The sequence below is a fragment of the Psammomys obesus genome, unplaced genomic scaffold (genome assembly GCF_907164565.1).
Source record: "Psammomys obesus unplaced genomic scaffold, mPsaObe1.curated_primary_1811, whole genome shotgun sequence".
Taxonomy (NCBI): domain Eukaryota; kingdom Metazoa; phylum Chordata; class Mammalia; order Rodentia; family Muridae; genus Psammomys; species Psammomys obesus.
Window position 1 is genome coordinate 58,618,388 of NW_026585504.1, and position 25,013 is coordinate 58,643,400.

At 47.6% G+C, this 25,013-nt stretch overlaps 1 pseudogene; it reads right to left on the bottom strand.

Annotated features, from left to right (window-relative positions):
• Positions 1–514: 514 nt before the first annotated feature.
• On the bottom strand, positions 515–19,463 carry LOC129673411 (peptidyl-prolyl cis-trans isomerase A-like; annotated as a pseudogene).
• Positions 19,464–25,013: the final 5,550 nt, after the last annotated feature.

Sequence of the window (25,013 nt, forward strand, 5' to 3'; positions counted from 1 at the left end):
CTAAAGCAGAACATAAATTTATAACCTATTGTTTTATTCTAAGCAGCAAGTATGGAACTATTGAATTGTACCCTGGTCTCAGGCTCATAGGGCCTGAGAACTTGAACTTAATTTCACATTATGATCAAAATGAAAACTTGGAGGCAAAATGACTTCTGATATGCTAAAGGCAACAGCAGGTGTTAACAGAGGGGCTATAGTTGTGCTAAGAGCTAAAGTAGGTCTCAATGGAGGGGATGGCGTTTAAGCAGGTTACAATAGATTCGAAGCTTTCATAATTCAGTCTCCCTCCGGATACAATCTAGGAATCTTTTTTTTAATTTACTTTTTATTCCTAATCATAAACTTAACTCTGCAATCCAAGTAGACTTAGAGGGGAATGAGGAAAATATGGAACCCAAAGAAGTTCAGTGAGAGCAGAGATCACAGGCACCCTGAGCAAATGGGATGGGGGTGCTCTCCTGAACTACAGAGGGAGTGGTCTGGTGGGTGAGATGCCCGTAAGTCAAAAGCGTTAGAGTTGTCCACAGTCAGAAAGTGTGATCTTCTTGCTGGTCTTGCCATTCTTGGACCCAAAATGCTCCATGGCTTCCACGATGTTCATGCCCTCTTTCACCTTCCCAAAGGCCACATGCTCGCCATCCAGCCGCTCAGCCTTGGCAGTGCAGATTTAAGAGCTGGGAACCGTTTGTGTTTGGTCCAGCATTTGCCATGGACAAGATGCCAGGACCTGTATGCTTGAGGATGAAGTTCTCATCCTCAAATTTCTCCCTGTAGATGGACCTGCCACCAGTGCCATTATGGCGTGTGAAGTCACCACCCTGGCACATGAATCCTGGAATAATTCTGTGAAAGGGAGAAACCCTTTTATCCAAATGCTTTCTCTCCAGTGCTCAGAGCACAAGACTTACCTGCTGTCTTTGGAACTTTGTCTGCAAACAGCTCGAAGGAGACAGCCCAAGGGCTGGCCATGGTAAAGAACATGGTGGCTTTGACCATGGCTGCAGCAAGCAGAAACAGGGGACAGCGGTTCTGCAAAGCCCCATCTGGGAATCTTGATCAGGTTCCTTTTCTCTGCTGGTTAAAGAATAAAAGGGCAGGGAAGATATCTGGAGGGCAATGGGCAGCAGCAGAGAAACCTCAAGCAGCACAGCCAGGATCAGCTGGGGTGAGGACTCAGATGCATGCAGCAGACACACAGCAGAAAAAGCCCATCCTTCTCTTCTTGAGGCCTTGGGGCTTAAATCTCTGAAAGAGTTCCTTCCCCTCATTTAGGGTTTGAATACAGAATGGTTGATTGGTCAGGAGCTGTTTGGTCTGTGACATGTCCTTAAACATCAGGAGCCTGCTAGTGGGAGATAAGAGCTACCAGCTTTTGCCTCAAGTCAGGAGATTGAGGGAGAAGCTGGCCATCTTGAAAATTCAGTACCTTTGTTCCCTACCCATGGCTCTCCTCTATCTGCCTGCCTCCCAGGCAGTGAGCATCTAAGTGCTAGTCTCTCGTCAGTCACTGTTACTTACACAGGGCACTCCGCACTATTTCCAGCACTAACAGAGAGGCATATAGTTCCTCTTGTTGTTGAATAGAAACTAATGTAGCCCAGGTTGACTTCAAACTCACTACATAGCTGAGGGTGACTTCGAACCTCTGATCTTCCTGCCTTCCAAGTGCTGGGGTCAGAAGAGTGTACCACCATGCTTGGTTTATGTGGTGCTGACAATCAAACCTAGGGCCTGATGCATAAGGAAACTCTCTAACCTCTGAGGTACATCCTTGACCCCAGACATTCCTTCTGTACAAATGAGGAAACTGAGGCTCAAATGGGTGCTTCTGCTAGTCTCTGCCACCCTCCTAGTACTTGGAGCAGTCATGACAAACAACCAGCCAGCTTTCCAGCTCTCCTCCCCGACCCTTGGCCCTGCAGATTGGCTTTGACCTTTTCTAAGCTGTCTTTGAGCTTCCTCCCATTTCAATGGGAAAATCACAAAGGAAGCAAGGGGGGCTGGCAAGCCGGCAAGCAGGACTAGCCGCTTCAGGCCCCGCCCCCGCGGGAGCTCAGGCTGCAGGGTCTGTTTGCACAGTTGGGGCCTAGTTAGATACCCACCTCCAGGGAAGCCACTCAGCTAGGTCGACTGTTGACTCTGGGATTAGCAGCTCCGCAGGAGTTCTTCTCCTCCGAGATAGAAAGAAAGCGGACCGCCTGACAGGTAAACAGGCCACATTGTCCCTAACCTTGTTGGAGAGGGCTCCTTGATGGGCCAGACCTTTGAGGTTGCAGGCTCCAGAGCTGGGCTAGTCAGCTTACTCTGGGGGCAAGGAGGGGGCCTGGTGCCTGCTGCAGTTTCAGGGATAAAGGCTCCGGTGGTCCTGCCCTCCCGAGCCTGCCTCCCTCCCTTTGCTTCCCATGGATCTCTTGTTCACCCAACTGCCAGCTGAGCCAGAATGGGGAAGCCTGGCACAGTGGCATAGCATGTATCATGCTGTCTACCTATAGATGGCAGCTGGAAGGAAAATCAGAGGCCCACCCTGACCTCTTACTCTTCAGATGTGGGTCCAGCAGGAACCAATGGCTTAATTTCTGTATTCGAGGCCCCAGTTTGGTAGTGAGGGTCAGCAGGGGAGAGCCAGCCATCCCCACCTGTGGCCATGCTGTTTCATGCATTCTAGAATGTTTAAACAGCTGAACAGAGAGGGCGGATCAACACTATGCTAGGTCCCTCCCATATGTGTGTGTGTGTCCCCTTCAAAGGGGACAGACTATGAAGGCCTCACCCTTTGAATGTACCTTAGTTCCTTCAGCTCTGCCCTACATTGCTCTGTAGTCCCAGGCCAGCACTCATTCTCTCTGGGACATACATGATGTTCTTATCAACTCAACAACCAATACATGCTCTTGGGGCTGGGAAGAGAGCTCCATGGGTTAAGAGCTTGCTGCTCTTGCCTGAATTCAGATCCCCAGAACCCAACAGAAGCCAGAAATGTGTCAGTATCCCCAGCCGGAAGAGGAAAGATTGCTAGAGTTCTCTGGCCAGCTAGTCCAGCTAAATCAGACCCTGTCTCAGAGAAATAAAGCAGAGATAACAGAGGAAGGCATCTGATGTGGACCTCTGGCCTCTCCACGAGCACTCGTAGGTAAGAGGCACACCCTACATCCACGCATACACAACTCATGCAAGAAAAATAATGGATGAATAGGTATTCTTTAAGCATGGGGCCGTCACAGCCAGGGTTTATAAGCCTTCATTGCACAGAACAGGATGGAGGCCAACCTCTGACCCATATGGGGTCAGCAGTCTGTGTGACAGGTGCTCTGGTACCCAACCACCATGCTCCAGGAAATCTCCTGGGCTAGGCTGTGATAAGTGGTGACATTACAGGCCCGGGGTCATACTAATCTGAGCAGTTTCAACCTGTTGCTCACTGGATGCCCACACCCAGCACCTCAGCCTCCTGCTGAGGTGTGCCCTTCATTTGGTGGTGCAGCTTCCAGGCACCAGGGTCTTAGGTGAGCATGACTGGGCCTTTCATGCTGCTGCCCTGAGGCCTGTCTCTCTCCACCTACTTCCCACATGTCATGCATGAAGCTGTTTTCCTCCTAACTGAAATCTTTCTCTAGGACTAGGGGTGGCAGAGGGGGGGGGAGCAGGACAGAGGCAGAACGAAACAAAGCAAAAACAAACAAACAAACAAACAAACAAAAGCAAGCAAGCAAACTGACAAAAAACCCAGAACATTAAATGGCTAAGGAAGTTTAGGAAAATTACAAAATTCGAAAGGCTCCTCCCTGAGGTTATGAAAGCAGTAACAATTGCTGACAAGTGAAGACTCTCTGACCTATAGAGATGCCTGCAAGTTGACCAGAAAGCCCCGAGGAGGATGCTTTTCTTAGGTGTCACCATGCTGGAGTGAACTGTTCAATGATGCATCTGCCTATGAGTCACCCATGCTCCTGTATGTGACTTGTCACTGCTTCACGAATCTAGTCTTGGGTAGACTTGTTTCTTTGGTCTGTCGTCAATGTCCTATCAGGGGTGAGAGAGACCTTTGTTCATGTCTCCCCAGAAACAGTCTGTCTTAGTTAGGGTTTTATTGTTGTGAAGAAACACCAGGACCATGGTAACTCTTATAAAGGAAAACATTTCACTGGGGCTGGCCTACACTTTCAGAGGTTTAGTCCATTATTGTCATAGCAGGAAGCATGGTGGCATGCAGAAAGACATGGTCCTGGAGAGGTAGCTGAGAGTTCTGCATCTGAACCAGCAGGCAGCAGGAAGAGACAGTGAACCACTGGGCCTGGCTTGAGCTTCTGAAACCTCAAAGCACCCCACCCCACCCCCACCCCCACCCCACCCCCGCCAAAAACACATTTCTTACGACAGGGCCACCCTCCAATAATGCCACTGCCTATAAGCCCATGGGGGCCATTTTCATACAGACCACCACAGTCACAGAACTTGGGAGGATACCCATTTATTTTCCTTACCACCCAGTACAAGCACACTGTCCAGCTTACCAGAGACAGACCCAAAGCCTAGACAAAGCCAATGAAGCACAAAGTCCCACCGGAGCTCACGAAAGGCTATAGCAGGCCTTTCTCCCACCTGCGGCTATGATGCGGGCCACACTGGAGAGCCAGGCTGACCACAAAAGCTGCCAGAGGACAGGAGAGTATCTGAAACGCTAAAATTTTCTCCTTTTTTGTTTTATTTATTGCACACACGTGCATGCCACAGCATGCCTTTAGAGTTCAAAGGACAGTTTGTAGGACCCAGTTTTCTCCTTGTTTTGTGGGTCCTGGGGATCAAATTCAGGCCATCAGGTTTGGGGTAAGGCATATTTACCCTCTGAACAATCTTGGTGTCCCCCTACCTGTGTGTATGTGTGTGCATTTATGTAGAGGCCAGAGCGTGACATCATATGTCTTCCTCAATTACTCTCCACCTTATATTTTGAGACAGGGTCTCTTTAACTGAATCTAGAGCTCACTGATTCACCTAGACTGTCTGGCAAGGAGCCCAGGGATCTTCCCGTCTCTGCCTCTCTACCATGCCTGCTAGGACACTTTTTTAAAAAGTGTTTATTTGTTACTTATTGTGTGTTTTTGTAAAAAGAAAGTATTTGTTTGCTAGTGTATGTATGAAGGTTTGAGAAAAACTTCCAGAAGACAGCTCCTCCTGCCAGGTGGGTTCCAGGGGTGGAGCTCGTGTCAGCAGGCTTAGCCATGAATGCCTTTACCCGCTGAGCCACCTTGACTGCCCTGCCTTCAAGCTCAAATCGTCATGCTTACACAGCAAGCATTTTTGCCCACTGAGCATCTCCACCGTCCCCAGACCTTTTTTTTTTCCCATGGTGACTATGCATACAGTTTTCCTCCAGTTTCCCTCCTGTGTCTAGGGCCCAGACTCGCCTCAATAGCAGGCTCTTCTCAAGGTCCCATAAAGACTCAGAGGAAAAGGAGATGGTACAGCTCAAACTTAACCGAGGCCAAAGCCAGACCCAGACCCTTCCCCAGAGCGGACCGGTAGAGCTCTGTTTCCAGTAACAAACGTCTGTCCTTCCTGAAGATCAGAGCTGTTGAGGTAGGAAGGGTGTGGTTAGGGGGAGTGCCTGTCCCTGGGGAGAGTCAAGGAGTTACAATCTGCTAGAGATGCCAGTGAAGGGATTTCTGCTGCAGGGAAGTCGAACTCAATGATATAAAGGAGAGACATATATCAAGAAGCAGGGAGCCCCCTCCTATGTTCACCTCACACATGCTTATTACTGAAGTCCAGCCACACCTAGCTCCATGTCAGCTTCTCCCTGACATGCAGTGCACACTGATGGAGAGGCACGCAGCCTGAGCATCCATGTGGTTCCCTTTCAGCTGTTCTGGTTTTCATGTAAACCCTGTCCTCTGTTGGGCAGCCACAGCGCCTGCTCACAGCCAGTGGAAGGTGACCCAGAGCATCTTGGCACATGTGTGTCGCACTATTACATCACCGTGGTTAATACCATTAGGCTGGTGGCTGGAACAGCAGTGCAGGGATGTTCATCTCTGTTTTTGCAATTGACCCAAACATGTTGGTATGTATTAAATCAAGGCCCAAGAATCCAGCCCAGCTAAAAGCCTCCACCCAGGGCAGCTGAGACCAGCTCAGACTGGAAACCCACAACATACCAGTTCCTGGATCTTGGCCAAAATTGGCCAGTTATCAGAGACAGTAAGTTTGCATAGTATGCACACTCTATAGTCCTCATTTCTCAGGAATGATGTCCAGAGGCCAAACAAAACCATTTTGCTCTGAAGCAGCTTAACCAGAATGCAGAAGGGAGTTTATCCCCCTGAGGCCATCTTGACTTTTGAACCGGAGAAGGAATAAGACCTGATGTCAACCAGCCCTTGCTTCTCATTTGATTACTTCTATAAGATGCAAAGCTTGCAGGATATCCAGAAGACAAGGTTACCATCAGAAGGATTTAGGCAGGCCTAGCCCTGTACCTGGTCCTTGGGATCTGGTGATAGTCTCTCCTGCTCTTGGTTAGTTAGGCTTTGAATTTCTAAGATAAGACCACATCTGGGGAAGAGCTTAGACTCTGTGTCAAGTCACCTGGCTCCTGGTTCCGGCCCTCACAATGGTCAGGTTATTTCATGTCTCTGTGTCTCCATCTCCACCTCCATGAATAGGCACGAACAAGTCCAGTCTTTGAAGAACTGGGAAGATGGGTTGAGAATGTGCCCATTAAGAACCCAAAACACAGAAATACCCCAGAGCTGCCCCTTCCTTGCCCAAAGATCCATGAAGGGCTGAACCTGGAGCAGCTGATCTCATTGTCACCCAGGAGCTATGGGCATGTGAATGGACAGGAACCTAGAGAGCTGCCGTAGTTCATTTTTTAGTTGCTGCAACAAAGAGCTGAAGCAAGGAACTTTGTACACAAGGGTGACAGAAAGTCCAAAATTGAAAACCCCCATCTATTTGTTCTCTGGTAAAGATCTTCTGCCTACATGAACATGGTAATGACATCATGCTGGATGATGAGGAAAAAGAGGTCACATGATGAGGCAGATAATAAGAGTATGTGGAAGGTCACTCAGTCTTCTACAGCAAGCCCATATCTCAAAAGATAACTTTCTTCTGTAAGACCCAATTCACTTCTGGAAACCAGCATTAATAACCTACAATGGTGCTGAGACCCATGCCAGATTATCTGACCTACACAACTATAAATAACTTTGAGTTGTAAAGGAGATGAAATAACAAAGGGAAGGGGGAGAGAGGGAAGACAAGGGCTAGAAAGAAGAGGAAGGGATGGGAGGGAAACCAAGAGGAGAGGAGAATTCTGCTCATTGGTTGTAGTATCTATATTTGCCAGTTGAATCTTATAGGTTGATGGTGTCAAGTTCTGACAGGTTTTTTTGTTGTTGTTTTTGTTTGTTTGTTTTTTGTTTGTCTAGTTGTCCTATCAATTGTTAAACAAGGGATGTTGAAATCTTTACTTATCATAATATATTTCTCTATCTCTTCAGTGCTAGCAGGTTTTGCCTCACCTGTTTGGCCACTCTGAGGCTTGGTAGGTACATATTTGAGACTGCTGTATGTTCTTTGTCGATTAGCTTTGTCAGTATGTAATGCTCCTCTCCATTGCTGGCAATTATCATTGATGTGAAGTCTACTGAATATAACATAAACACACACTGTTTTTAGTAGTTGCAGCGATTGAACTGAGGGCTTCGTGAACACTAAGTTACATTCTCCACCCACTTCATTTATTGATTAATATTTCTATAAAATGTTTCCTCGTCTTTTCTTTTTCAATGTACATTTGTAATTTTCATGAGGGGAAGCTTTTGTGTAGCCAGCCCATCATTCAGTTATGTTTGCCAATCTCTGTCTTTTAATTGATGTTTTTATGTGTTTTATATTTAATGTACCAATAAACACTTAGGGCTTCATTGCCTTTTTTGTTTGTTTTTTGCTTCTCATTTATGTATTTTCCTTTCCGTTAGTTTATGTGAATTACTAGCACATTTTTAAAGATCTTTTTTAGAAAAATCCACTCTAGTTTATCTCTAGTGTTTCTGAGTGTATGTTATTGCATAGCAATTTTAGTGGTTTCTCTAGATATGAAATTTTATAGACATAAAATCTTATGTCATCATTTTATCTATTTTATTGAACACAAAGATGTATTTTATGTCCTGCTTATACTTTCCTTGTGTTTCCTCTGCAGACATCATTTGAAATCACACCAATCAGCACTATAATTTTGCTTCTGTTGTCAGGCATAATTTAGAAAACACAGAAAAGAGTATTGTATTTACCCATATTTTGCTTACTCTCAGTCCTTTTATTTCTCACTCTTCTAGTTCCTTCCTTGTTTCTTTCTGTCCATAAAAGTTTCTTTGATGTTCTTTCATTAATATGTTAACAATAAATCTAAGTTTTCCTTTGCGGGGAAATTGTTTTGATTTCCCCTTTATTCTTTTCATTATTCTTTTTATCTGTGTATGTGTGAGACCTAGAGAGATGGCCCGATGGTTGAGAGCACTTGCTGCTCTTGTAGAAGACCTGGGTTGGGCTCCCAGAATCTACATTAGGCTTTTCACAACCACCTGAAACTCCAGTTCCAACAGATCCAAGTCCCCTTCTGTCCTCTGCAGACACCTGCACACAGGTGGTGCACAGATATACACTCAGGCGCGTACATATATGCACAGAATTTTTAAATTGTGTGCGTGGGTGTCGGGGGGTGGTGTTGAGTGCCTGTATATGGTCTTGTATGCTTATATATGTGTGTGATACATGTATGTCACTGTGCGAATGCGCACACCCATGCATGTATATGTGGACAGAGGAGGACATTTGGTGTCTTTGTCTATGGCTCTCTCTACCTAATTGCCTTGAGACAAGGTCTCTCTCTGAACTAGAAGCTCACTGTTCAGCGAGGCTGGCTGGCCAGAGTTCTCAGTACCCTGCCTCTGCCCCTCAGTACTGAGGTTACAGACAGCACAGTCAATACCCACCTTTTTATGTGTGTGCTGGGATTTGACCTCAGGATCTCATTCTTGCAAAGCAAGTGCTCTTACCCACTGAGCCATCTTCCAGCCCTTCCCTTTATTCTTAAAGGATACACTCGTGGGATACAGAATTAGGAGCTGACAATTCTCTTTTGGCACTGGAAATACCTTGTCACTTTCTTCTGGCTTTTAAGGTCTCTAATGAGAAGTCTGCTGTTATTTGAATTTGTGTTTCCTAATTTTCTTTGGCTGCTTTCAAGATTTTTTTTCTCAGTCTCTAGTTGACAGAAGTATAATCATAACTTAATTATAGTTGGCGTAGATGTATTTGTGCTTTTTTCCCCCACTTGGAATTGTCACAGCTCAGGGTGGTATAACAGAATATCACAGTCTAAGTGGTTTAAACAATAAATATTTATTTGTCACAGTTCTGAAGGCTGAGAAGTCCAAGATCAAAGCACCGCAGACTCCAGGACTGTTGAGGGATGCTTCCCTTGCTGGAAAGCGGTCTCACTCTGCCTTCACAGGCTTCTCGACGGAGGAAGCACCCAGAACTCTCAGAAGGATGCTAATCTCAGACCCAGAGGTGCCCTAGTCGTTAAGAGCTTGACACTCTTAACCAGACCAGAATTCAGTTCCCAGCACCACCTAGAACTCTAGCTCCAAAGCAGGAGTGTGTACACACAAGAGACACACATACACACAAATAAATATTGTGAAAGGTGGGTGCTCTGCTTATCTCATTTGAGGGTTCCAACCTGGTTCTTCATATCATCTCTGTTACTCCACCCCCAAATGCACTAACCATTGCAAGTATGGGTTGGACTTCAAGATATGAATTTAGGGGAACAGAAACATTCAGTTCACAGCATGGACCCCTCATCTTAGTTCTATGATATCGTGTTTCTTGCCAAACACAGGCAGTTTGAGTCACAATTTTTCTTTGTATATATTTTCTTTTCTCAGTGTGTGTGTGTGTCGTTTTCACATGTGTGAAGGTACACATGTGTGCTCGTGATTATGAAGGCCCAAGGCTGATTTTAGGGATTACCCTCCATCATTCTTCCTTACTCATTGAGGCAGCAGGATCTTTCTTTCCTTTTCTCTTTTATTGAAAATAATTTTTTTCCAGTTACATGATATATCTTGATTATGATTTCACCTCCCTCTACTTCTCTCAATCCCTCCTCTCCTATTTCTGTATCTCATTAGAAAACAAACAGACCTCTATGATATAATAGTAAAATGTAATATAATAAGATAAAAGCAAGACTAACACATTAAAATTGGACAAAATTAACAGAAGGAAAAGAGCCTAAGAGAAGGCACAAGAAACACAAATCCATTTGCTCCAACACTCAGGAATTCCATAAAAACACTAAACTGAAAGCAAAGAACCTGTAAGGTAAAAAAAAAAAAAATTAAAATTAAAATTAAAAGAGAGAGAGACAATAAGAATATAAATAAAATAAAAATAAGGTAAAACTTGAGAGAGACTCTGACAGGACATTTTGAGACAAGGAATCTCCAAAGACGCCATTGAATTTGTTTTCTGTTGGCCATCGACTGCTGGACGCACAGCCTACCCTTAAGAGTAGTTTGTTTCCCCAGTGAGAGTCCTTTGGAGAATAATATCAATTTCTCATATCAACTGGAGATAACTTCTGGGTCAGGCATGCAGGCATGTGTTCACTTTTCCTTTTAGCTCTAGGACCCAGTCTGGTGCAGACAGGTGAAGGCCCTGTGCATGCTGCCTCAGTCTCTGTGGGTTCATACGAGCTTTGATCATGTTGATTTAGAGGACCTTGTTTTCTTTGTGTCCTCCATCCCCCCTGGCTCTTACACTCTTTCCTCCTCCTCTTCCACGGGGTTCCTCGAGTCCTCAGAGGAGGGGTTTGATGGAGATACCCTTTCAGGACTGAGTGTTCCCAAGGTCTCTTACTCTCTTGGTAATGTTGGGAGACCTGCTCTGCTCTTTCAGTCAAACCCAGAGCTTACTGATAAGGCTGTTCCTGCTGCCAGCTTGCCTCCACCTTCCCAGGCTAGAATTACAAGAAGAGTACCATGCTTTCCTAACGTTTACGTGAATGTCTGGAGAACCAAACCCTAGTTCTACCAGAGTCATCTCCCCCTCCTTGCATGTTTTCACCTCTACCCTCCTCTTTTCCTGGAACTCCAGGAGCACATATGTTTGATCTTTCCATAGCCCCGCAGACCCTGGGGACAATCTTACTGCTGCTGTCCTTCTGGTTTGGTTTGGATGTTGTTGGTTTGGTTTTGAGTTTAGGTTTGGTTGCTGTTGCTGTTGTTTTGGGTTTTGTTGTTGCTTAGTCTGTTTTGTTTTTCTCCAGTATTCAGGGCAGTTCTATCTGCAGGTTTCACTGATCCTTTTCTCCATTACCTGCACTCTGCTTTTGAGCCCATACACTGAGATTTTTCTTTCAATTATTTTTTTTCCAGTTCTAAATGTTTGTTCCGTTCTTTTTTCCCCCCTTTATTTCTTTGGTGAGTTTTTCTGTTTGTTTTTGCTGAGGCTTGATACTTTTTGTTTCAAGTGTGTTTGTAATTGTCAAGTGCAATGTTTTTGTGGCTATTTGGTTTGACAGGGACATGGGGTGAGGCACTGCCTTGTCACTGTCAATGGAAATAGAAGCCAGGCTCCCGCTCAGCCTCCAGTGGTTCCCAGTTAGGTGAGATTCCTCCCAGGTGCTGAGACAGGTGGGAATTCTGGCTCCTGTGTGGCCTTTACTGGCTCTGAGAAGAGTCCTTGGACTGCAGTGTGAGTCCTGATTTACCAAAACGCCTCAACTGACACCGCTGCAATGTGAGGGAGGGGCTGAGGGGAGGGATTCCTCACCAGGGCTGGGCAGGGATTAATGTCCCGCTCATCGCACCTGTACCACGCAAGAGTGTTGAGGTACCTGCTTAGGAGCCTTGCAATAATGGAAAGCTCAGGGGTGTGCGTTCACGGAGCCCCTGATTCAACCCTCAGCACCACGAAACCCAGGTGAGGGGTTGTAGACCTGCTGTCCAAGCATTTGGGAGACAGAGCAGGGGGGATCAGGTTGTGGTCATCCTTGGCTACATAGTAAGTTCAAGGCCAGGCTGGGTGCACAAGACCTTCTCAAAGAAAGAAAGAAAGAAAGGAAAAAGAATTATAGGCAAAAGGCCACTGGTCCTGTTAACAGGCAGCAGGGTGAGCACCGTTCTTCTCTGTGGGGTTGAGTATCCCTTTCCCAGCATTTCCCCTACAGAGAGTAGGCTTCTATGTATACGCAGTCATTTGTTCATTCATTGTCATCTGTCCCTGTTTCTGAGCTGGAAGCTTGTTTATCTTTGTTATCTTTTTGAGATACATGAGACAAGGAAAAACACCTCAGGAAACTCCCCAGCATGTTGTGTTGAGGTCCCTCACCGATCTGCCTCCTCATCTCCACACTTCAGGCTTCGTATTTACACACATAGTTTGCCTTTAGTTGTCTTTCACAGAAAAAGTTGCGAACTTACACTTGCTTCGTCCTCCTGGAACTAGAAGTTTCCTCTTCACTCCCACGTTGGTGCTGAGGGGACATATGAGGCCAAAGGTCACTTTTGAATGTCTTCCTCTAGCGCTCCCCACCTTATTTTTGAGACAGGGCCTCTCACTGAACCTCCTCCTTGATTCGGCTAGGTTGGTGGGCCATCCAGCCTACCTGCCTCCCCAGGGCTGGGATTACAGACTACTGGAGTTTCCTCTTTCCTCCTGTATCCACGGTAGGATCTAAACTCACATTTTCATGCATGCATGGCAACATTTTGCCCACTGAGCCTTCTCCCCAGCCCCACTGCGCTCTTTCCAGAGGCACCTTTCCTTTTTCCATTGTTCTATCTTCTCTGCCGTAACTCTGGACTCAGTCGCTTCTCTGTGAAACACTAGTTCTTTTTTTGTTTGTTTGTTTGTTTGTTTGTTTAATGACATAGAAGCCAAGAACTACAAGCTACACGTGACCAGTGCTGTGGAATGTCACAGCCTCTAGGCCCTCCCAGAAGGCAGAATGAGGAAGCGTGGGTGTGTGTCCCAGACCATGCGTACACATGTACCTGAATTGAATGTGTGCATGCGTGTGCGCACGCACGGTGCAACACCGCCACGAGCGTTCGAGCATTTTCTCTTTGATAATTTGTGCTTTCCTTCTCTGAGGAAACGTGGCCGTCATTACCTACACTATTTGTTCAACACTGAGGTACAAACAGAGTTAAACCGTCTGGACCTGTGTGGGAAACAGATCTACAGAGTCCGAGACAATGTCTCTGCGCAGTAGTTCGGCTTAGTGTGTGGAAGCCAAAGGAAGCGCTGCGTCCCAGAGTTACCCAGCTCAGCTCCGCGTCCTGCCTCCTTCCCTGTGGCTGTGTCACTCGACACGAGGTTTGAGTCACTGGCCACATTCCACAGTTCATCTTATGTTCCCCTCAGCTGGTGATGTTGTACAGTTTGAATAAAATTCCCCTTTGTGGTATCCTGTGGTTTCACAGGAACCCAACTGTCTCAGTCCGTTTTTCCGTGGCTATGATAAAACCTTCTGACAAAGGCAACCTAAGGGAGAAGGGCTTTGTTTTGCTTACAGGTCAGGATGCAGGCCACGGTGGGAGAGTCAAGGTGGCAGGAGCTTGCAGCAGCTGGCCACACTGCATGCACATCCTGGAAACAGAGGAATGCATGCATGATCTTGCTTAGCTCCCTTTCTCTATAGATACAGTCCAGAATCCACGCTGGAAAAAGGTCTTCCCACTCAGGCATGCCCAGAAGGCCCATTTGCTGGGCGATTCTGATCTGTCAAGCTGACAATTAACATTAACCATCACACCACTCAACAGCCCCACCCCACAAAATCCCATCACCCTGATTGGCTTTCTGTCCTAATGGTTTTATTTTTGCAAATATCATTGTGTAGTGCGTGTGTGTGTGTGTCTGTGTGTGTCTGTGTGTGTGTGTGGTGTGTGTATATGTGTGTGCAGTGTGTGTATGTGTGTATAGAGTGTTTGTGTAGTGTACATGTGTGTGGTGTGTGTATAGTGTGTGGTGGGTGTATGTATATGTGTGTAGTGTGTATGTGTGGATATGTAGTATATGATGTGAGTGTGTGCAGTGTGTACATGCCACAGCAAGTGTGCAGTGGTCAGAGAACACTGGGGAGTTCATTCTCTCGTACCTTCCCCGTTTATGTGGGTTCAGGAGTTGAACTCAGGTCATCAGGCTTGTACAGCAATCATCTTTACCCACTGAGCCATCTTCCTGGCCCTTAGCCCCGTCTGTTGGTACTGGACAGTGTACCAGAGTATGTTTATGGACTCCTTGATTGCTGGGAATCCATCAAGGACAAATGGAAGGAGAAAACCAACTCCTACAATTCATTCTCTGATCTATGTCCCTCTACATGCAAATAAATAAATAAAATTAAAAACTTTAAAAAAAAGGTATTTGTGGGGATTTCTGTTTGTTTTGTTTTGCTGAAGGAAAGGAGAGACTAGGTTGGTAAAGTGCCCACTGCCCAAGCATGAGGACCTGAGTCAAATCTCCAGCACTCAGGTAAAAGCTAGGCATGACAGCCAACATCTGCAATCTCCTTTCCTCCCTCCTTTCTCTCTCTCTCTCTTTCTCTCTCTTTCTTTCTTTTTCCCTTTCTTTCTTTCTTTTTCTTTTTCTTTCTTTCTTTTTTCTTTCTTTCTTGGTTTTTTGAGACAGTGTTTCTCTGTGTAGCCCTGCTCTCCTGGAGCTTCCTCTGTAGACTAGGCTGGCCTCGAACTCACAGAGGTCCCCCTGCCTCTGCCTCTGCCTCTGCCTCCCAAGTGTTGGGATCAAAGGCATGTACCACCACACCCATCTAACACTTTAATCCTAATGGTGGGGGGAGCAAAACAGGTGAATTCCTGGAGCTCACTGGTCAGCCAGCATAACTGAATTGGTGCGTTCCAGGTTCAGTGAGAAGCACTGTCTCAGGAAATAAAGTGGGGAGTGACTGAGGAAGACGCTCAGTGTTAACCTCTGGCTCCACACACAAGCACATCCATGTCACATGTATGTACACATATACATACAATTTTTGTATGTGTATGCCCAGTTGTTAGAACCATCAAAGATGTTTGAATTTCTTTCTTGTCTCTGTGATAAAAACTATGATAAAAGACAACTAGGTAAGAGAGTTTATTTCATCTTGCACTTTTAGCTCACAGTGCGTCATCAAGGGATGCCAAGATAGAAGCATGTAGGAAACAAAAAACACAAAGGAACACTGCTTACTGACTTGCCCCCAGGCCCATATTAAATTACCTTCCTCCTAGACACCAGGCCACCAGCCTAGGACTGGCGCCACCCACAGTGGGCCTACTTCCATTAGCAATCACCAAAATGCCCCCACAAACATATCCACATGCCAGTCTGGTGAAGGCACTTATTCCATCGAGGTTCCCTCTTCCCAGGTGTGTCAAGTGAACAGCCAAGATTAGCCATCTCGAAAAGAATATCATTTTGACAAATTCTCTTTGTACTTAGACTGAAAATAAACTGAGCACGCATGTACCCAGACATCTATTTCTGAACTCTTTTGTCAACTCTCTCCTGTGTATAACCAGTTCACTGGATTGCTGCATCTTTAAAAGGCTCAGACAGAGGCTCAGGATGTGGTTCCATCAGTAATAGTGCTTTGTAGCATACACAAACCTCTTCCCTGAGTAGATGGAGGATCAGAGGTTCGAGGTCAACCTTGGTTATAAAGCAAGTTCAAAGCCACCCTGGGCTATGTGAAACCCTATCTAATAAATAAACAAGCAACTAAGGAAAGAAGTAGGAAGATTATGTTTCCAATTTTATTCTCTTTTCAAAATGCCTTCTATTCTAGTTCAGGGTCCACAGGGTCCCACCCTGCTGACCTAAGAAATACTTATCACTGTGCTCCATCTAACCCTGTGTGTAACACCTGTCTACCCGCCCTCATCTCCTGCAGTTCAGTAGTTGGTTTTTGTCCTCGTTCTTCTATTTCTCAATTTTTTTATTTGTTGCATTATTGTTTAAAATTATATGTATGCTTGTGCATCTGTGTGTGGTATGTGAATGCAGGTGCCTGCGAGGCCAGAAGAGGGCGTAAGATCCCCTGGGTTTGGAGTTACAGGCAGTTTTAAGTCACCAGACGTTTTCCAGCCTGTCTCTCTACTCTTTCTGGCTCCACATTCTCTCTTTTCCATTATCACCACCCGCTTCCCCCCAGGTGAAGTCCTCATGGTCTCAAGTTGCTTGGCCCCCATTGCCTTCCTCCCCCTGTACCTGCTGGTTTCTCCACTCATATCTTGTCTGACTATGGGACACCAAGAGGCTCTACCCTGTCTATCTAAGTCTATCTGCCCAGGGGACAGAGCAGGCTCTGAATCAGAGAAAACAGGCTTGGCCCTGGCTGTACCTCCTCTAGAAAGCAGACCTGATGCCCTAGAGGCTGAATTCCAGCATTGGAGCCGACCTGGAGGAGCAGGCCTGGAGGTGAGAGCCCCTATGCACTCTTGCCACGCCCCACAGGCCATCCTCTCTGGGCTGGCTATTGCCCTGTGAGCACCTTGCAGCCCACCCTGTTGGCTGCTCTCTGGCCTTCTGTTATGACTTGTAGAACTGAAGGATTTTCTCTATACCAGGACATAAAGTGAGTCATCACCTGCTGCCCTGCACTTTGAGGGCATTGTACCTTATTAAAGTCACATCTGGTAGCCATGGATGACACCCCGGCTCATATGCTTATAAGCAGGCTTCTTTCTGGTAATCATAGTAGCCAATCCTTGCTTCAAAAGGCCATCTGACCATCTTAACTCCTTCCCACATCATGACAGGAGGAAGAGGCTTCACCATTAACTTGATGAGGTCCTGTGCACAGTGACACAGCGGCTGCCTTCTCAGTGGACCGGAAATGCCAATCTGTGAATGTGGCTTCTCTCTTATAGTAACCAATTCATGAATCCACTCACCGATTCATTCACTCCACAGCACCTGCCCTAGGCCAGATCTATGGAAGCAGGGAAAGGAACTAAGAGACAGCAGAGCCCACAATCACTTGTAAGAAATCCCTTGTCCAACACCCTTCGGTGACCATTCCAAGTCATGGAAGGGGGACTGAAAAGATGGCTCAGCAGTTAAGGGTGCTTGCTGCTCTTGGAGAGTAGCCGAGCTTAGATCCCAGCTCTCACAGTTCACAGCTGCTGGCAACTCCAGCCGCAGAGGATCTAACACCCTCTTCTGGCCTCCGTGAGCACTGGCATACACTCTCACACACGCATACACACACATTTCAAAAACATAAAACCATTTTTACAACATTAGCAGTCACTGAAGTTGGTCTCTCTGGGGAGATGCTAATGTTATAGGTACTGGAGATTTGAGTAGGGTCACGGTGAAAGTAAATAAGGATGGGGTTTCTAAGAGTCTGATGTTCACCTTCCTCGTGGCCATGTGCTACCTCGTCTCCCAGTTCCTCAAGGCACACTAAAATCAGGGTGGTGGACCTCACACTTCCCCGGCCCTCACCCCCAGCAACTAGTCTTGTGCCCATCTGGCCACTGGGCTCTTCAAATGCCCCTAAGAAAGCCTAGGAAGTTCACATTCCGAACTTGGCTTGTTTTCTGTGCAATCCTATTTCCGTCACTTGGGGCCTTCTAGGAGAGGCGAGTCTGTTGGAGGGCGTGTGTAACGAGTCTTCATGAGGATCCTTACAGGAGCATGCTTGTAAGAATGCATGGGCGTCGGCACCTTGCCAGTGGCTGCACCCTGAAGAAAATGTTCCTCCCTCTCCCAACAACCAACCATCGACCACCTGCAGACCTGCAGGGAGATGGATTACAGGTGGGCCCCGGCTTCCGCAGGTCTTGTGTAGGGAATCGTAGCTGCTGGGAATTCAAGAACGCAACCGCCGTTCCAGGCCCTGCAGACAGTGCTGCGGGCACTCCACCCCTTCCTCGGGCTTTTACGTTCTCTTCCTCCTCTCTAGTCTTCCCTGAGCCCCGGAGAGGTGGGTCGAAACATCCCATTTAGGGCTGAGTCACTTGTCCTCATCACTTTGACCAGCTACGGGTCTGCGCAGCAACTGCTGCCTAAATTATAAAGCACCTTCTCAGACCAACGGAACACTGCGTTAGGAGCCCCTCACCTTCAATTAGTGCGAAAATATGTCCAACCCAGGTGTTCTGGGAACATGCCTGGATCCTGGCTCTCAACCACCACCTTCAACACAACTCATACTCCCCGCTAAGCCCCGATTCACGATTGAAAACATGACGGCTGAACACAGCTCACCTGGCCTGAAGCAAACACATCGGCCATAGGGACCATGACATAAGTGTGGACACTGAAGGGGATTCCTTGAGGAAGCATCATCTTCACATTGACCTAAAGGATGACCAGGAGTTACACAGGCGGTATGAATTAGAACAAACAGGTGTGTGTGTGTGTGAAAAATGCCATAACAAAAACCATTGCTATATATGGCAGTCTAAAAAAAAATTAATTAGAAAGAAAAGAAAAAAGAAAGCACCTAAGTGCTTTCAGTTGATCTGAATTCAATTCCCAGAACTCATGTTTAAAAACAAACAAACGACAACAACAAAGCAAGTATGGTGGTGTGTGTGTATAAGCCCAATTCTGGGGGAGAGGGAAGCAGACAAGTGCCAGAAGCCCACTTGGTCTTCGCATGTCTGGGCCTGGCTTACTTGCTTCCAACTTGGCTCTTCCCCTCAGACCCCTGGGAGCCCCTTTTCTCCTCCCCCTGATGTCCCTCAGCTCTCCTCTGTCATGTGGCCTGTTGTTCATTCATCAAGGCTGCTGAGCATCTCAAAAGCTTTTCCACACCCAGTTCTGGCTTACCCCTCATGGCCCTGGACATGCTGACTGAGGTCTCCATCCTACTCAGACCTTCTTCTAGTTGGGAGCCACCAGCTGGTTGATGCCCTGAGCGTGAACAGTAGACCCTATTGTCACCTCTCTCCTTTTCTTTCCACAGTGGTGCCAGAAATCTGCACTGCCACCCCCAGATCTCCTCCCCAAGTCAGGTCAAGGTCTCTCACAGGGATGCTGAAGCAGGACACACACACACACACACACACACACACACACACACACACACACACCTATTCTTGTTTCTCCCTTTCTTTTTTCCTCCCAGTTCACTCTCTGTTGGGGTACTGTGCCCTTCTATTGAACCTCAAGGCTTTGTAGGCTCTTACAGGAGCCTACAAAGACTAACCTTTTGGACATAGTGGCATGATATTTTGATCAGCAACTGTGTTGGGCTGCATCATAGCTACCCTGCTACACAGGCTGGACATGCCTGGAAGTCATCGTTTTCTAGAGGCCTGCAGGCCTGTTGAGTCTGTCCCACACACCTGTGCAGCCCTGCCCTGACTCTGCTCCCTCTCCTTCCTCTTCAGCCACTCTGGGCTTGTCAGTTTCTCTGTCATTGCATAACCGAGTCCCACAGAGGTTGGGAGCTAAAAACAACACTGAGCACTTATTAGTTCACACAGTTCCTGAGGGACAGGAATTCGGGAGCGGCTCAAGCCGGGTGGTTCTAGCTCAGAGAAACCAGCAGGCCGCACCTTGGAAAGGCAAGTCAGCTAACGGCTAACGTGTCTCTTGGGAAAACCAGCCAGGGGACAGTGTCCCTCTCTGCTGACAGGGAAGTGGCCACACAATGAAGGAAGCAAATTCATGAGAAAATTTAAGGATTTTACATAGCACAGCAACTATTTAGTAGCAAACATCTGAGATTAAAGCAATCAGGAGGACTCTGGGTACAGATCAGTCAATGGAGTGCTTGTCTACCATGTACATAAATAAACCTGTCACAGAAAGAGAGGAGGAGAGGAGGGAAGGGTAAGAGGAGGGAGGGGAGGGGAGGGGAGGGGAGGGGAGAAGCAGTGCCCTTCAGGCTCTTGTTTCTAGGGTGATTGTGGGAGCTCTAGCTTCAGCCCTTTTGGGCCCCCAGGACACTGTCCACCCTGAGTCTCTATATAATAGACACGAAGGCCTACAGCCCTCACATGCCATTTCTCAGGAGGCCACTTAGAGACAGAGGACAACCCTCTGCTGGAATCCCAGCCACCGTGAGCAGACCCTACTCCTCCCACATCTCTCTGGCGGAGGACCAGTCACTCGCCCTCTCTGGATGCTGGATTGGTGGAGTGGGTCGGAGCCTCCATCAGGAGCTGAGCTGTGCTGTAGAGCTTAGGAATGCCTGCTGAGGCTGAGAGACCAGCTGCCTAGTGTCACACACCTGTGCAGGTCTTTGGGAAGAAGCCACATCTGCATGCTCAGATGTCAGGGACCACAGGCAACAGGAAAGAGACGCAGCTGCAGAGGGAGGGAGCAGGCCACCTGACTGTGGTCAGCAGAGACTTGAAGAGTACAGAGATCTCGTCCCTGGAAGAACGACCCTGGAGGAACCGAAATACACAAGATGGGGGTGATTTGAATCTCTGCTGTGTTGTAGCTTGAGTGATGTTCACCCTGTGAGGATGTTACGTGGTTTAACAAAGCTGCAGGGCGGCGCACACCTTCCATCCCAGCACTTGGGAGGCAGAGGAAGGCAGGTCTCTGTGAGTTCAAGGCCAGCCTGGTCTAGATGATGAATTCCAGGCCATTCGAGGCTAGTTACACAGTGAGACAATCCCCCCCCCAAAAAAAAGGAAAGGAAAAAAAACGGACAGGAAAAGAAACTGAGCAAGGGCTGGGGAGATGGTTCCATGTGTAAGGTACCTGCTGCATGAAGACCCAAGTTCAGACTCCAGAACCCACATGAAAGCTGGACGTGGTGGTGCTCATCTGCCACCTGGGCACTGCGCGCTGCCCATGAAAGATAGGGGCAGGAGACTCCCAGAAGCTCTCAGGTAGCCTGGCCTTTGCAGAGGTGAACAAGGGACTCTCTCAAGCCAAGAGAGGAGAGGAGTGATGCCCCAGGTCCTCTTCTGACCCCCACATGCGTGCTATGCACACACACACACACACGTGTGCACACAAACATACATCACACACACACACTCATGCACACATACATCACACCCACCCCAACACACACATGAACATACATGCACACATACACACACACACACACACTAAAGGTTTCCTGGTTGGTCATCTCTGCTCTCATCCCTGCACACATCATGCAACGGCGGCCTCTAGCCTCGTTGGTGACATCCGTGGCCACGGCAGCTGCCTCTGCATACTATGCTGTCTCAGCCCACTCCCCCACTGCCTTGCCTTGGGTTCCCAGCACCCCGGAGCATAAAGACTACGTTTCCCCCAGACTCCCCATCTAGGCTCCTTATCTGACCCATCCTGCTTACCCTGGTGGCTTTGACGGTGTCTGCACCAGGGTGCTGTCCCCACCTGTCTGAGGACAGCCCGGGGAACCAATGACACCTCTGGTATCTGGCTACCAGACCACAGTGCCCCCAGGAAGCCTCAGGGGCTCTAAACCCTGGCAAATTCCTGTTTTCTCATCACTGTAACACTGTAATAACAGGATTATTCCCGTTTTAGTTTAGCTTGTTACCTCATATATGAAATAGGGTCTAATGTAGTTCAGGTTAACTTCCAACTTGCTATGTAGCCAGGGATGACCTTGAACTCCTTATCCTTCATCCTGAACTTCCCAAGTACTGAGATTACAGTCTTGTGCCACCATGCCTGGCTTCTGTGGTGCTAGGGATGGAACTCAGGGCTTCACACATGCTTGGCAAGCACTGTTTACTGACCACGCTACACCCGCAGGCCTGCTCATTTCTCGTTTTAGCCTATCTCTTTCAGACTTCATGACGCTTCTTATGGAGTCAGGTATTACCACAGCAGATGCGGACATCTTCAAAAGACCATCTATCCCAGAGGACACATATGTTCACAGGTGTTCGCCAGGCTCTCTGATGAAGCCCACAACAACAGCCATGAGGCCCTTCTTTGGATTTCCTTCAAATTTTAGTGGCTTTCAACTGATCTCTTCTGGTATCAGCATGACAACAGGGCAAGCCCAGAGACAGCTCAGGACTGCCCCTTGACCTTCCTTACCTACCAGGTAAGACCAAATGCACACTTCTGGGGTCTCTTCTCCAAGTTAAAAGGCTCCAGGAGCTGGGGCTGAGACAGGGAGGTCACAATGACCACAAACAGGGGTGCAGCGTCATCTCTGAAAGATACTATCACTCCAGAGGCAGCAGGTCAGTGACCAGCAAGGAACCGCTGCAAATGCCCTGTGACTCACTGGCCCAGCTGCTGCTGCTGTGTGTGGGTGTGGGTGTGTGCACGCACACGCGAGCGCGCGAGCCACTAGTCTCTTCCAGCTGGATTCTGTGTCATCATTCCTCACCCCCACCTCACTCCAGACCTCAGCTTGGTCATCACGTGGCTATCTGTTAAGTCTCTCTCAAGCCCTCTTCATCAGCCATGCTACAGATTTGCTGCAGAGCATTTGGTGCAGTGTTCCTCTGGCCAGCTCACCTGACAGGAAGTGGGTGCATAAGCCTGGGAGAGGGAACTTTCCTGTCTGTTTGTCTTAATGATCAGCTTGGGCCATTTCTGCTCACTTCTCCTTCGAGGTGCTATTTATGCTAGGGATCTTTCCTGCTTCCCTGGGCATGCTCTTGTCCAGACGATGCTCAAAGAGAGTTCTGGGTGGCTCTGTTTCTGGGGTTCTGGCCCACATCTTGTCCCACACTGCTAGGCTAGGAATTCATGATTAGGGCCCTTGAATGGAATTAGAGAACTCAGTCGATTCTGGGCAGGTCCTTTCCATGGGAATATCTGAAGCTTCTAATTAATTACCAGAGTGACATACAGTCATTATAGAAAAAAAAAAAAAAGATTGGCAAAACACAGGCAAACAAAACCAAAATAAAATATGATAAACATCATTTGCAGTTCTACCAGCTATATGTCTACTGCTGGCATTCTGGAACAGCTTGAAAAAAAATCATGTGTGTACGGGAGAAAGAGAGACTATGTGAGCATGCTCATCACAGCACACACGTAGCAAGAGTTGGTGCTCTCCTTCCACTCCTCGGATCCTGGGGATCCAACTTGGGTTATCAGTCTTGGAACGAGTCCCTTTATCTACTGGGCTGTCTTCCCAGCCCACCCAGCTTATTTTCTGAAACAAGCTCTCATCAAACCTGGAGAGGTAGATTAGCTGGTTAACAAGCCCCGGGGGTCCTCCTGTCTCATCCCACACCTACCACCACAGCATCCAAAGCTTTCCTCTGAGGCCTGGTGCTGCACAGCAGTCAGCTACGGAAGCATCAAGCCACTTGAAGCACTGGGTCCCTAGTTTGCCAGCACACCACACCCACACAGAGGTAGGCAAGGCCCAAAATGAGTGGAATCTTTCCCAGCCCTGGACTGGTTGAGGTTCTGGTACTGTAAGACGTGGGTGGCCTCAGGCCACATTCCTGACTCCTCTCCTTTCTTTTTAAACTCAGTGCTCTCTCCCATCTTGGAGCCATCAGATAGCTCCAGGAAAGAGGTGGCGGCCTACCACCCACCCAGAGGGGGCCCCAGGCAGAGTTTCCAAGTGCAGCAATCTTTAGAAGGGTCAGGCCTCATGTGACTTTCATTTGCCATCAAACATTCATGATATGAAGATGTCACCTCTCTGAGCTCATTCTCCTCATCTACAAAACAAGTGAAGATAACACATTTGTTCTTTCAGACCCAGAACACAGGCATGTGTGAGTGTATGTATGGGTGTGTATGTATGTGTGTCTGTTTCTGTGTGTCTGTGTATGTATGCCTTTGTGTGTGTGTGTGTGTGTGTGTGTGTGTGTGTGTGTGAGTCTCTGTGTGTGTCTGTGTACATGTGTGTACGTAGGCATATGTGTGTTTTCATGTGTCTGCTGCATGTATGTGCAGTTCATCTGGAGGCCAGAGGCTGATGTCGGTGTCTTCCTCTATAGGGTTTCTCTCTAAACCTGGAGTTCACTGAGGTAGCCAGCTTGTGTCAGGGCTCTCCTGTCTCTGCCTCCAGTGCTCTGGAATTACAGGCTTGTCACAATATGCAGCTGGCTTTTACGTGAGTGCTGGGGATCTGGATTCCAATCCAAACACTTGCCCATCAAGCACTTCATCCACAGAGTCATCTCCCTACTGCTCTAGGATTCAAGACATTCACTGTCACTCTTAAAAACTCAGTCCTCATGTGAACAGATGAGCTGGGGTGTCTGAGTAGGGAGCTCCCTATTCTGAGGAATGGGGAAGAGGGGATGGGGGAGAGAGGGTGAGAATGGGAAGAGAAGAGGGAGGAGCCTATGACCAAGATGTAAATTGAAATGATTAATAAAAAAATAATTCGAGAAATCCTGAACAAGATACAAAGTGACAGGAGTCAGCAGTAGGCCCTTGGCTGAGTCCATAACCACAGGCTCATCCCCTCCCCTGCAGTCCCTGGCTTCAGAAAGGCTGTCATTTCTCCTACTTTTGCACTGTGTGTCTGTGTGTTTGTGTACATGAGTGTGTACATATGTGTGTGAGAGCATGCAGACTTGTATTTATGTGGTATGGAGGATAAAAGTCAACCTCAAGCGTCATTCTTCAAGTCCCAGACACCTTGTTCCATGAGACAGAATCTCCTCATTGTCCTGGAGCTGTCAAACTAGGCTAGGCTGGCTGGCCATTGAGTCCCAGGAATCCCCCTGTCTCATCCCCAGAGCTGGATTATACGTGCATGCCACTATGCCTAGCTTTCTTCTTTTATTTCTTTTCATGTGGGTTCTGGGGATCGAACTCGAATTTCTTGTGTTTGTGTAGCCATCTGAGGCATCTCTCCAGCCTCCTTTGCATTTTTCACGATACAATTTGGGTACCCAGAAGCCTTCCTCTAGGAGAAACATTTGTGCCGTATGATATCAGCCTAATTAAGGGCTCCATTTTGGGGGCCTGTTTGCTTCACCCAGCACCTAACTCCTGCCAAGCCTTACTGGCCCCAGGGCAGGCCAGCTACCTGCACATGCGGGCTTTGGCGCCCA